Source organism: Condylura cristata, unplaced genomic scaffold (assembly GCF_000260355.1).
Source record: "Condylura cristata isolate star-nosed mole 26May11 unplaced genomic scaffold, ConCri1.0 scaffold00024, whole genome shotgun sequence".
NCBI lineage: Eukaryota > Metazoa > Chordata > Mammalia > Eulipotyphla > Talpidae > Condylura > Condylura cristata.
Window position 1 is genome coordinate 24,574,478 of NW_004567125.1, and position 15,147 is coordinate 24,589,624.

Here is a 15,147-nt window from a genome sequence, read left to right on the forward strand (position 1 = left end):
ACTTCTCTGCCACTTTCAGACATTTTAAGAATGAATTGCCTGCTCTGTCTTCACTGCGCTCCTTTGATATGACAATTGTCTCCTGGCCTTTCTAATTTTCTCACTAAACTGTGAGCTCTTGGGACAGGGATCCAAACTAATCATTTATTCATTGAACGACTGTCTCTAGAGTGCTCCCCTTGGGTATAGTGCTAGTCATTTTGTTCAGAATATGATATGTGGCATGGGGCTTCCCACACTCAGCACAGGCTCTGCAGAGTTTAGGTTGAATGAAGAAGTGGGTAGATCTCCCTCCTGTCATCTGTTGACCTTGGCAGTGTGGTTCTGTTGCTAAATATGCCCATACACTCGATTTTATGAACAGGTTTACTGATAGGATACACCTTATTATGCAAGGAATTTGCATCAACTTGTATAATGTTGTGCTCAGGTATGTCCCTATTGTCAGGTATTTCTAACTCCAAGCTTGTATCTGTAGCCTCATTTTTGCCACTCCCTGCCCTACCCAGCAGCCGCAGTTGGCTGAACTACATCCCTTCACTGGGCTAGCTTCTGGCAGTTTCACACCGTTGCTTACACTGTCCCCCCAGTCCAGATTGCCCTTAACCTTGCTTCATTACCACCCCTCTCCGAGCCAGCTCCAAGTTCACTTAGAAGTCTCAGCTCAGATATAACCCTTCCTCTCCAGGGACCTGGTCAATCCCTCCAGGCTACTCCTGGTTCTTATGGTCTGTCTCTACTACTAGGTAAAAAGCCCCTTGAGGAGAACGACTGGCTCTTTTCATCTCTGAAATCGCAGGGCCATGCACTGAATGGGAAGTTTCTCTACAGAGAGTGAGCAATTGCTATAAATGAGACCCTAGACTGCCCCAGCTCCTGCTTAGCACAGACACCCTGCAGAGCCCAAGGTACTGGTACAGGATCCAATTAGGCTCTTGTTTTGTATGGAGTCGAGCTCTCTGTTGACATAGCGTGTTCTCTCGCCATTCTAATTCCTACCAATGTGCTGCGTGTTTTCTCAAGCTGTTAGTGTTTGAATACATGAAATTCTTTTGCTCTTTATGCGAAAACAATGCCATCTGTTCCCTAGAAGGAAATTCCAGAAGGCTTCAAAAAAGCAACCAGGTTGTTGGTGCAGAACCGCCCTAAAATACCTCAGAGGGATTCTGAGTGGGTGGCAGATACGATTGTGACAGGCACAACTGAGAGTTCTTAGATTCGTGTTTTTTTGTACCCCCTTTATGGTTCAATCTCAGCATTTAGGAATTTTCTCTTAGGTCCTTCTCAAGGGGACCTATGCCCCCATGAAAATGAACAGCCTTCTCCAATCTCAACCTAGCCAAAGGTGATGATAGCTCTAGGAATTCTGGACTCAAGTCTATGTACCAAATGCCCACCAAGCACTGTGCCTTCTATAAATGTGCCTGGGGACCATGGAGATCCATGAGTAGTCACAGGTTTTACCTTTTGGGTGGATGGAGAGGAGGCACAGATGCAAAACACAGCACAAGAGGAAAATGGAAACAATTGGTATGGTAAAAGTTGAGTCAATTGTTATGGAAAAGTGGGAGGGGTTTTCATTTCTGAGGCTCCCCCCTCCCCCCTTTGAGCCATCAGTGGTTTATTTCCAAAGTAAAGCCTAGATGCCTTAAAAAGGCATTCAAGGCCTTCTGTGATCCAGGTCTTGGCCCCTTTGACCCACAGTCAGATCTAGTGCCTGGGGCCCCCTGGTCCCCAAATAAAGTATACTGTTTCATCTCTTTTTACATCTGCTGTTTACTTCATCCAGAAAGTCCTCTTCATTTTCCATCAGATTCAACAAAGGTGTCCAGTCCTAGAAAGCCCTTATAGACTAAAATTAGGTGTTTGACAACCTTAGCATCCTGCACACGCCCCACCCTTCCCATCAGTCTTTCTCACTGGATGGTGAACTTCCTGGGGACAGGACTGATTTCCATTTCTGTAGCCTCCTGCAAAGAGCAAAATACAAGGAACCTAGTAGATAGGTAATAAATATTTGTTGAACATCAAAATCAATGAAGATGTTGCTGAGTCAGAGAAGACGTACATAAGAGGAGGTTAAATTCTGAAAAATGAATGTATTATGATTGGTGGAGAAAAGAAAAGAATGTCTTATCTGGATGTATTTCAAAGGGCTTGATTAATATATTGTGTTCATTTGGCAGAATATTACAAAGGTAACTGTACCTTGTAAAGCAGCAGTTTTACTCCAAATGATCTCAGAGAACCATAAAAATTCATATATCCACGAGAAAACTTGTATAAGAATTTTTGGGTGACTTTATTCATAGTGGCCCCAAACTGGAAGTTATTGGTCAGTAAGAGAATGGATAAGCAAATACTAATCCATTGGAATCTACACAGTAAAATCTACACGGTAGAATCTACACATGGAATCTACACAGTAATAAAAAGGGACAAGTGACTAGTCCATGCAATGTACATGGTGAATCACCAACACATACTGAGTTGAAATACACAACAGAGCACATACTAAATGATCCCATTGCTGTGAAGTTCCTTGCCAGGGAATGGGCGAGGAATGCTACTTCACTCAATGCTACTTTAACAAGTACTTGAGTACTTGCTCGTCCCTGGCTTTGTTGGGTCTTGTTCTAGTGGTGCTGCACATGTTCTCGGGGATGTGTTTAAGAACAGACAAAACAGAAAGCCCAGTCCTGTGGTGTTTGTGTTCTTGGAGATCAGCTTCACACTCAAGGTAAAAGGGCAAGCTGATATTTATTTTCCTTGAAACTGTTCACCTCTTTCAAGAACTTGTCAATGCCAGGGCTGGTGAGTGCTCAGAACACCTGACCAGGTGGAACTGCACTGACACCTGGTTAACAGCGTTTTTAAATATTCCAATGATATTTGCTTTGCCTACAGATAAGCAGATGATTGGAAAAGGGACAGAACACAAGACTTGCTTTATCTCTGAACATGGGCACTGGGGATTGTGGTAAAGAATGCTCTGGAAGCCACACCCTCTCTACCCCCACCCCAAGTCCTGCATTTCAGGGAACATAGTACAGACTCCATATTAGAGAGGCTAGGTGGAGAAGGTGGCCAGCTAGAACCCAGGTAGAAGAGATGGAGGGCCTGGCCACATTCCTTAGTACCTCTCACCAAGAGCCAAAGCCCGGCATCAAAGCAGCCATTTAAGAGGCGATAGCCTGACAAGCTGATGCAGTCATTTTCATAATCATTCATTTAGAATAGGAGGATACATAGATGATTATTTTGTTTAATTTAAGGCTTTTGGGAATTTTTTTTAAGTTTTGCAACCATCCACAATTTATATTACTTAGTACCAAATCATCATTGCTGAGTGTGCTAAAGGAAGTGTTGTGGTGCTTGGGCTACAACATGTGTCATGTAAGGAAGTTATTATGCTCTTAATTTTTGACAACTGATGAATGACGCTAAAACCAGTGGCGTTGATCTTGTCTCGGGCAACAGAGGAATGTGCCCCTGCTGACCTGTACCCGGACTAGTCCACAACAGGGCTCAGGAATGAACTCAAGTTGTCTTCATGGGTCTTGGACCTCTTGTGTTAAAACCACACTGGGGCCAGTCTTGTGGAACAGGGGTGGGACAAAAGACACCGGTAAGGGGACCTCAGAAAAGTCACATCTAATTTATGACCTCTCTATAATTTTTATTCTCTAGTGATGGTCAACTTAAAAGACAGAAAAAATTGCAAGAAGGGCACTTTAAGAATTAGGAGAATTGGGCCCTCCCAGGTGGCGCAGAGGGTTAAAGCACAGCACTGAGAAGCTAAAGCCACTTCCGCATGAGTTCAATTCCCGCCTGCCCCGGAGGTGACCACATGGCGTGGCAGACCTCTCCTGCCCCGCCCGCTGCTCCCCTCAGCAGTACACCTCATCGATCAGCCTGTTCTGTACCCCACTCTGTCTCTGGTGAATCCTCTCACCCTCCGCATCTATGGCCTGTACCCCAGTTCGGTACGAATAAATAAATAAATAAAGAATTAGGAGAATTGATGGTGCTACTTGTGTGCGTCAGGCGCTGTTGGGATCCTCACCCCATCCTGGAAGAGCAAATGCCGTCTGCATCCCCTCCACTCTGGGCCCTGCTCAGCTGTGAACACCTGAAGAGGTCCAATTGATCATGTTGCCCTTTATTTTTATTTAAGTTTATTTTCCTAACAATCTGACTTATTTTAGTCACCCTGTAAATTGCAATGAGCTTTATGGGTTGAAGGTCTGTCACAGATTTTATATTTTCTACTACTGAATATCCAGGTGTCTGATATTTACTGCACTTTTATTGTTATATCTTTATGTGACTTTCTGGATAAATTAACTCACAATATAAAATTGAAGAACTGAAGTCTCAGTTTTGAAGTTGGAAAACAGGGTCATGTTAGGAAAAATATAAGCAGGCAAATTCCTTAAGCTGCTCTAATTTAGACAAAGACAGTTTACTTCATAGTAAATCTTTCCTTTATAAAGCGTTATATAGGGGACCTTTGTGTAGCTACTAAATTTTGTAATCCAGGTCAAGTTCAAGACTGCAAAATTTTTCCATGTAAGGGATCCCAGATGCAAAATTCCAGTATTTACAGTTCTTCGGACCAGGGGAGGTTATTCCAATCTCTTTATGTTGAGGATTATAGGACCGTGTTATCCATTTCCCACTCATCTTAAAGGAACTAGTGGAAAGTTATGGAAGCACTGGACAGAAGACATTCCAGAAAGAGAGAATAGATTGATACTTTTCTTTGAGATTTTCTGCTATAGGTCCTCTCAACTTAGCGCCTTCAGCAAATTTTCATGAGAAGACCATGTGAATTCATAGAATTGATGCTTCCATCTAAAATGAAATTGGATATTCCTCTCAATCCTTCAAAATTATAGCAAGAAAATAAAGTAATGCAACTAGCAGCGAGCCTCTGTCTGGACATGAGTGGCTTTGTAATTTTGGGACAATGACCTCCCATTGTAAAATGAGTCTATCTCCACTTTCCAAACCCTGGCAGTGAACCAAAGTCACACACCGGCTGCTGAAGCTCCACAGCACCATCCTGATTTGATGGAGACTGGCACCCCAGATGCTCTACAGGTGCCCTTCTGCTCATTGCAGGACAGCAACATACTCGTGGTTTCATTGAGTGGCTTTCTTGATCTTCTTTCCTCCAAAGGACCCTCATTTTCTGGACCCCCAACAACAAACAGCATGGTGTGGGAGGCTTCAATTAACACTAGATTCCCAGGGAAAGGAAAGAAAAAATAAGCAAGTGAGCAGCAGGGGAAATGTGAAGCCCTGACTTGCTGGAACTAAGAACCTAACAGTCAGAGGGGATGGGAGAACTTTGGCGCTGCTGTGGTGACGTTTGCATGAGACTGTGCTTAGAGAGAGCGCTTGCTCAGGTCTCCTGAAGGAAGTCTATTAAGTGGTGGGGCCTCTCTGGTGGCCAAAGGGTTAATTCTCAGTACTAGGAAGATATTGTTAGCCACTGCAGCACAAATTTGATCCCCAACCAGGGAGCTGACCCATATGTTGACGAAGACCTCTCCTGTCTCCCCCGCTGCTCCCCTTAGCAGTATATTTCAGCCCATCTGCCTGTTCAACTCCCCACTCTGCCTCTGGTGAATCTTCTCCCCACAAGAATCTCTGGCCTACACTCCAGATTTTGTATGCATAGATAGACAAATTGTAAAAAATAAAATAACTGGTGGGACTTTAGGAAGCCCAGGGGTCATGACACGTCTTCAAATTGAAAGTTATTCATAGTCTGAAAGTTGATTCCTCTTCCCAACACTTAGCACACTGGTGAGCTTGAGATGGCTCCAGAAAGTGAACTCCTGGAAAAAAATAATGGCGTTGGGTAGAAGTCCTGAGTTCAATCTTCACTCTGGTCACCACAGGCAGATTATTTGCATGCAGAGATTCAAGTCCTCATGGGTAAGATGAAAAGGTTAACACTACCCTGCCTGCCTCCCTGCGTGTCTGACCATCGGCTGATGAAGGGGAAGGTTGTGCCCTAGGGACCAGGGTTGGCCTGTAGCGGGGCAGGGTCTCTCATGCTGCTCAAGCAGGTCTGTTTACAGGCTAAGTAATAAGCAGAGCGCTAATAACAAAGGCGTGCCTGCTACACCTGTCATCAAGAGATCAGATTGCAAAACATAGCTCTTGTTTCAGCGCCTGTTTCTTTAATCTTCAAGGAACATGATCCACCCCTTCCATTTCTTGCAAGAACCCCGACACCAGAGCGAGCCCTTCCCAGCGAACACAGCGCTCCCAGGTGGGGGGCTTTGAAGATCACTGTCAATGTCACTACAGCGCAAATACTTCTGCTCCCTTACATGAACACAGGAATGCAAGGAGCCTCTCGTGCTTGACGGGATTTCTCCAAGCTCCCAGCACTGGGGTGTACATGCAACAAAGTTTTCCCGGACCTTATTAGTTTAGTAACTGGAACACACGTGGTTCTTCCTGTCAAGGGTCCAAAGACATTTCCATTGGACCCTGGTGACTCACGAGGTGAGTCCTGCTGGCACAGGAGGCTGTCTCTGAGGACTTGGAGGTCACCCTGAGCCTTGCTCCTGGGGCCATCACCTCCCTGCCCAGGATCATCGGACTTGTATTTCCATGTGAATGAGCCAAGGGCAGAGAGTGTTTCTTAGTTTTATGAGTCTTTCATTCTCTCCTTTTCTTTAAAAATTTGGACCCAAAACTCGAGTCCTTTCAGCCTTCTTCCTCTCCCCGGAGTCCTGCTGGTGCGTATTACCACTAATGGGGCAGTGGGCCGTGCCAACTCGCAATGAAGAACAGGTCCGTGCTGCATCTGTGGCCTAATGAGGAGCCCTGAATGGAAATGAGGATCAAACTCGCATTGAGAATATCTCGTTCTCAGCCCTGCGCCCATCCCCCACCCGCGCCATCCCAAGGTCCTGAGCCAGTGCCAACAGAAGGTGACCTGCCAAATTGATACCCCGTGTAGTTCGGGGAAGGCGCCCCAAAGGGGCCCAAAGCACACTCTGAACTCATTTTCTTTTTGCTCAGCCGTGGTCAAAGCAAGGACTGAAGTGCGAGCGGGGGCGAGTGGAAACCGGAGCAAGGTTTGCATGATTGAACAGAATGGAAAATCTAGGGGAGCAGGAGCAGGACATCAGACACCCATTGTTAGGAATTCCACTCTGGTTGGTACTGGGAATGTTTATCAGCATCTTCAGGAGGGGAGGGATGAGGTGGAGGGGCTGGGAGTAGCAGAGAAAATGAGGGCCCCCAAGTTGGGAGAGGTGGTTCAGGCCTGGCCCTGGGACATCAGCTGTAGGAGTTGGAGTGTGTTCTGAGTGGGGGTGGACATGGCAATGCATCGACTGGCTACTTCCAAGCCCCTTGTGAGAGCTTTCTGAGATACCATGAAAGGGTTTTGTCAACCAGGGGTCCCTCAGATGAGAGGTATTGTTAGCTGATTAACGGGCTTTGCAGACAAATGGATTAGAAATTTGAGACAAGCAGTTAGGAATTAAACTAGGTAGGCCTGAGAGTGTCCTGCCCTGAAATTGTAAAGGTTCTGCTAACAAAATCAACACTCAGGATAAAAAAGTAGGGTGCTCAATCCAACTGAGAGGACCAACTCAACAGCACCAAAGCAATGTCCCTGGTGAAGCACTGACAGCACGCCCCAGAGCCGTGCAGGGAAGCACACTGAGCAGAGGGAGACTGCAGCGAGGCCTTGTCCTCGCCAGGCCCCGACTAGCGCCCTATCTTGGTTTCACGTTTGCCAGTCACCCTTTTGATCATGTTCTAACTTGCAAGACGTTTCTCACCAAGGACAAACGTGTAGATAAAAGAACGTTCCCATTTCCCCTAAGTCCAGCCCATATTTTACCATGACTTTCTGCATCAGTCTCCTACAATTAAGATTTTCCCTCTGTGTTCACTGTGTGACACTCCCCTCTGTGTTTTTAACTGATAAACCTGAGGGGCCACCAAACCTCAGAATCATGAGATTCCTGAGGACCTGTTAACTTGGATTATTTCTGGACATCTAGTTGGCTTCTCCTGGACTGTCCCTTCCAGAAGACAAAGACGTCGCTAAATATAAAAAAATAAATAAATAAAAAATAAAATTAAAAAAAAAAAAAACCTAGACTAAGGAGGAGTTTAGAGGTTGGAAAGTGACAGTGAGGTTTCAGAAAGGCCCTAATACAGACTTGAGTGAAAGTGAAGAAGACAAAGAAGTCAGGCAATAAAGAAGTTTCCAGGTTCTAGGAATAACAGGGAGAGGGGGATTTCTATTGATGATAGTATGAGGCACAGGGTGGCGTCAGCTTGGGAACTCCATGTGTGCAGTTGCCATTTGCTCCCTGTGCTGCTGGAGCTACCTTACACCGCTTGACTTCTCTCCCTTCCAAAACTAGTCCCAGCTCTAAAACCCTAGAACATTCTGGGAGGTACTCTCAAAGGTCAGAACTAGATCAGAACTAGACCAGAACAAGCATGAGTGCTGGGACAAAATCAGGAGTGTGTGTTGTCTTGTTGCTGTTGATGGTAGCTACCCAGCAGAAATTCACTGTTTCACTGTTGATGATAAACGCAGGCAAATGAGTTCAAAACAAATTCTTGACTCAGAAAAAAAAAAAAAAAACACACACACACACACACAAACCTGAAAAAAGCAATTCTTGTTCTTTGCTTTCTAACCTCCACTAAGCATTACAATAAAATATAAACGTTTTTGATATTCTTGATGTGTGCCGTGTCTGACCATATTCCCTGTCTCATCAGTGGAGGAAGAGAGAGAAAACTTTGAGCTAAGCAGAAGTTGATGGTAAATTAAAATATATACAAACTCTGGCCCATTTGAGACCTAGTTTTCTTCCTAAGTTTAGAAACTCAGGAAGTTCTCATATTCCTCTCTGGTAGAGATAATTTCTCCCATGTACATCACTACCATCTTTTGAGGTGACCCACTTTCCTTTCTGTCTGAACTGCTCTGGATTATGTTATTTGCAAAGAGCCTGTTACCCCTGTTCTAACTGCTTACGACAGGAATGGGGGCCTGTCAAAAGCCATCAATTGCAGGATAACTAGGAGGTAGAACACTCCTATGTCATGCCCTGGGGAGAAACTATCCAGTGCTGTTATCCTGACTGACCAGTGACAATTCAATTCTGGCCTTGTGTTGGGGAGCATGAGAGGTGTTCATGGAGAAGGTGGGTCATGACAGCCGCCAGCAGACTGCTGTTGGTCCCTTGGCCCAGTGCAGACTAACTGTGGGCCCATGGGTTAAAAGCCCTGGAACAGTGTGGGACCTGGAGTAACCAGAACTGCTGGACATTTGGCCTACCTCCTCACTTCCTTGTGCATTCCAACAACAAGCCTCTATCACTTAAGATAATCTAGGCATGTCTTTTTCTTGTAATGTGAAGTTGCCTGACAGATATGCCATCTGTTGTGAGGGTCAGAGTATTGAAAGCTCTCAAAGGCATTCTGAAATGTCACTTGAAAGCCATTAACTGTTCTGATCATTTTGCCCTAAAGTGCATCCAATATTTTAGAACTCATCTAAAGTGATGAACTCTTTGGAAAATCAAATAAATCATGATAAGCCTTTATGATAAGACTTTATAGGTCAATACCTATTTATTTATATAGTAGGATATTCCATATGTAAACCTCTAACTCTTTTTCCTCTTGGACAGGTTCACCCTAGTTCAGGGTCTTGCCATATCTCTCAATACTTACTTTTCCTGCATACCGGGACAAACCAAACATCCTTCCTTTAGAGCTATATTCATGTCACTTCTCTCCTCAGAATCTTTCTCTGGTGCCCCATTTCCTGAGGTGAATTTTTTGCAGTCTTCTTTTTGGGTTGCCAGGAACTGTATCATTCAATCTTGTTCAAACCCTCTTCCAATCCTTGGCTGACCAGACTTCTTGAACTTCCTCTACGCATGCCTGTGTCTCGGGTTTCACTCTCCATGCTCCCTGCCTTGGCATGGCGGGACCCAATCATAGATCTATCCACATCATCCGAAGACCGACAAATGTCCCAGCTCTCACATGAAGCCTTCCTAGATCCCCTCCAAACTTCACTGAGCTCCCCTTCCAGGAAGTTCACAGAGCTTATCATGTTACCTCACGCATCTCTGTTTTAACCGTCACTGTTTTTCTGTGTGAGTCAGCATTAGCTCTAGGGCTACATGGTACGCTCTTTGTTTTGGAGTGTGAGAAAACAAGTTTCTTGTTGACACTAAACAAATATCCCAAATGTCACCTACGACCTCAGAGGCAGCTTTAGGGATCGTGAGTGCATTAGGAATCTTGTGTTACTGAAAGGAGTGTAAAAAACTTAGGTGAATCTCCTGCACGGTCCAGCCTGAAAAATAAAACTACAAAGACAGTTCTTAACACCAGGTGGGCTGCTACACCTGCTGCTGTTAGCTGTGAACAGGACTTGTGGCAAGAGCATACCTAATACTAGGTGCCATGAGGCACAAGAATTCTGGAGGCCAGACATTAGGAGTCACAGTGTCCCAGGAAAGCATTGCACAGGGGAAAGGTGAGCTCGCTTCTCCTGGACCTGCCGCTCACTAAAGGCATGACTTTGTTCAGATCCCTTCACTCTGAAACTTCCTTGCCCCACCTGGAATTAAGCACATCAGAGTTGAGACTGCTACGCTTTTCTCTAACATTAAAACCCTGTTGCACACCTGAGTGAACTTTCACACTAAGAAGAAAATTTTCACTTTCTTAGGAAGTACTGGCATTGTACACAGCCCACCTCAGGTGCTGGTAACCTTCTGGCCTCGGCTGCTGGTCTCCTCTCAGACTAGAGGTGTGCTTCCCTGGGGACTGTGGTGAGGAGGTGGGGTTGAAGGGGTGCTGGCTTCAGCCTCACCCCAGGCCTTGGTATTGTTTCTAAACGACTGCTTAGTTCCTGTAAAACTTGCCAGTTGGTTTATAAGATTTTCTTATGCATATGCTAGTTTCTTTCATTTGGTTAACCTTGAAGTTGACCCAAATTTTGTGTTGCTGCTTTCATTCTTTGCTGACTGTTAAATAGCTTAAGACTCTTGGAATCTTATTTGGCAGAAACTAGATTGTTCTGTCCTAGCAACTGCCTGCCCCCATATACACCTGTTAGTTTAGACCATAAATCTCCCCTCCTTCCTCATTGCAAAACATCATGGGGAACTACCATGCATTAGCCACAGCTCTTGTTTAAATCCCACAGGTTTAGAGAATGGAGTGGCTGAATGACTGCTTTTAAATTCACTGGTGATTTTGTGAAGTTCAGGGCAATTAATTTTTTTCTGTTTAAAGTCATTCTAGCCCTGATAACTTGAACAACATGCCTATGTGTCAGCTTATGAAGACTGCCATGGAAGCCACATGAGGCCACTTTCTGTGTGGGCCTGCAGACTCAAGGACTCTACTTTCTTTCTTTCTTTTTTAAAGATTTATTTATTTATGCACACAGAACTGGGGTACAAGCCAGAGGTGCAGAGGTAGTGAGAGGATCACCAGAGACAGAGTGGGGAGCAGAACAGGCAGATCAATGAAGTACACTGCTGAGGGGAGCAGCGAGGGGAGGAGTCTGGGAAGCAGCGGGGTGGGGGGGTCAGAAGAGGTCTGCTGTGCCATGTGGATCACCTCCGGGGCTGGGCATAGAACGAGCACTGAAGCAGCTGCAGCTAGCTTGCAGGGCTGATCCTAACCCATTGCGCCACCAGAGAGGGTCTGATTAAATCCTGGGCATCAAAACACTTCCTACGTGCAAGTATATTAGGGTCTAAACATGCATCCTGTGACCCCAAGTTTTAAATCCAACCCTGGAGTGTGAATAGGTGCTCTTGAGGTGTTCTGCCATGGGATAAGGCAATAGTACAGATGGGAATAGTACATGTGAGCTTGGAGAAAGGCCTAGAAGAGCATTTAAGCCTCAAGAAAGAACAGATTCCTGTGGCTTCATCATTGAATGAAGTCTCTTTATTCAAATTAAATTAACAAAAAAAAGGGCCCTCCCTGGTAGCACAGTGGGTTAAAGCACAGCACTAAGAAGCTAAAGCCACTTCAACGTGAGTTTGATCCCCACAGAGAGGTGACCACATGGTGCAGCAGACCTCTCCTGACCCGCCTGCTGCTCCCCTCAGCAGTGTACTTTGTCGATCTACCTGTTCTGCTCCCCACTCTGTCTCTGGTGAAGCCTCTCACTGCCCCTGCAACTCTGGCCTACACCCCAGTTCTGTATGAATAAATAAATAAATCTTTTAAAAAAAATTAACAACAATAAATTAGTAAAATCCAGAACAGCCCGAGTCCAAAGCCCCCTTTTTCATTGCTTTTCAATCCGAAATTAAAAGAGCTAGTTGTCCTTCACGCTCATATTTTGACCTTTGAAGCTGTCTGCTCAGCCACAGCAGAAGTCTCTACTCAGAGACCTATATTCTAAGAATGAAACCAGCAAGGCAGTGCTACTTGCCTCAGCAATGTGCTTGAAATGTTCCAGTGGCTCACACTGGACTTCACCACTGAATGTGGCCAAGTGGGCCCTCTGCTCACTCTTATCCCAGGCTTGTTCCCATGCACACCCCTGTCTGCACTTCCATGTCAGAGCTCCTGGATGTGCTGTCTCCATGTGCCAATCCCAGGGTTGTACCTTTGGTACTGTCTCTCTAGATACCTCCCTCTGCCATGGTGGGCCCCCACTTCTTGCCACAATGGCCACAATGCTATGCAAGTGTGGGACATCTTTGAAAATCCTCCCAAGCTAGACTCAAGGAGGGAGTCCTTTGAGTTCATGCAAACACATTTAGCTTTTTCTATGGACCCAAGAGGATTCGGCCTCGAGGACATAGCAAAGACTGTCATGTTGGGACTCTTTCTATCCTTTCTGTACCCAACTTTTCAGGAACTGGTCAAGAGTTTACTTCCCCTTTGGCATGGGAACCCCAGTTCATATTGTGCTTCTCTCATGTTGTGACTCTCAGTAAAACCAGATCTGATCTCCAAACTGCTTTTGGTAAGTACAGGGAATTTTTAGAAACTTGAATGTTCTTTACAGCCCACAAATGCTGATTTTCCATACGCATTCCTCTCCATGAACTCAAGAGTCTAATCTGAATCTGGTAACAAGGCAATGATTGCCCAGTTAGACAGACTATTTCTCCCAGGCATGGATACCTGTCCCTGGTCTGTTGTCTAGTTGCAAGAACCAAGGACAGTATTTAGGGTCTGTATTTAAAATTAGACATTAGGGTCAGTATTTAAAATTTGTATAGAAATTCAACAGTAATTTTTACATCTATTGGCTTTAATAAAAACATCGTGTCTCCGTTCTGCAGGGGAGAGGGAGGGAAAAGGATCAAAATAAGGGAAAGAAGAACACAGGGGACTATGGTGATGTGCACAAGTGAATTGGTATGGGAATTCCGTGGGGTCTACACCTGAGAGGAGAAAGCGTACGTTATACAAAAATAAGGAATTCAGTATTCCTAAAACAAAAATACTTAGGCTTCCTATTTCAAAGAAAATGTCTTCATTATGAGAGCATTATATTAATTCACTTGAAAGGGAAAAAAAGGGGGTGCCCTCCCTGGTAGCACAGTGGGTTAAAGTGCAGCACTGTGGAGCTGTGTTCAGTTCCTGCCGAGGAGCTTACTCACATGGTGTGGCAGACCTATCCTGTTTCGCCTGCTGCATATTTTGGTCGATCTGCCTGCTTTGCTCCCCATTCTGACTCTGTTGAATTCTCTCACTGCCCCTGCACCTTTAGACTGTACCCCAGTTCTATATGCATCAATAAATAAATTTTTAAAAGAAAAAGAAAAAAAAATGTACCTTCTATTCTGGGGAGGCAGGGAGAGAAGACTAAGCCATATATAATCAACAAGGTGTTTCAACCAAATGTAATTACCCATTGACTTATTTCAGTGGGGTTAGGACTAAATCATAATGGGTTAAAGCCTTCTAGAAAATAGTGCATTGTGGAGCCTTAATCAATGCCTGTGTTGTACCCATTGTTAAGGGGGTTGACTAATACAGGCTACAAGCTCATGTACAGCAAGTGAGTCTCAAATAATGAGTCAGTCTATTGTACACCCGAAACTAATATATCACATAGCTACAATACCTGAAGAAAAAGGAAAAAAAAAAGTATTAGAGAAGTATTTTATAATTATAAAAATAATTATAGCATATAAGTATTTCATATGGTGTAATAATTAAGATGAAAAATATTCATCTTCTTGTACTCGGATTTTTTTTTAAAGATTTATTTATTTATTCATACAGAACTGGGGTACAGGCCAGAGATGCGGAGGGTGAGAGGATTCACCAGGGACAGAGTGGGTAGCAGAACAGGCAGATCGACGAAGTACACTGCTGAGGGGAGCAGCGAGCAGGTCAGGAGAGGTCTGCCACTCCATGTGGAGCTCCTCCTGGGCAGGCCAGGATGGAACTCATGCGGAAGTGGCTTAAGCTTCTTAGTGCTGTGCTTTAACCCGCTGCGCCACCAGGGAGGGCCCATACTCGGGTTTTTAAGTCAGGCAGAGATATGTGAGGAAGTGTGCTGAGATAATGGCCATCAGCCTCACCTTTCGATTATTTCTGTTTGCTTCTTCTGCCTTTGCAGTTTCCACACACGACACGATAAAGGGCGTTACATCTCCCCCACCCCCAAAAGAAAAAAAGAAAAGATGAAACATGTCTTTTGGAACAAAATGGATGGACCTTTAGGTTATGTAAAGTGAAACAAGTCAGAAAGGAAAAGACAGGTATCAATGACTTCACTTATCCATAGAATATACATAACAACAACAAAAAACATATGATGACAAAATTCAATAAAAATAAACCTTAAACTTCATGAAAAAAAAAAAGTGCTGGTTACCAGAAGGATTTGCCATTGGGGGAGGGAAATATGTGCACATATGGAAGAGCAAAATGGAGCTCTGGGCCTCATGGTGGCCTAGTGGTTAATCTCAGCACTATCACCACTAAGGCGTGAGTGGATCCAGGCCAGGGAGCTGACCCACATGGTGCAGCAGACTTCTCCTGTCTCTCCACTGCTCCCTTTAGCAGTGTACTTCATTGATCTGCCCGTTCTGTTTCCCAATCTGTCTCTGGTAAATCTTCTCATTATCCACA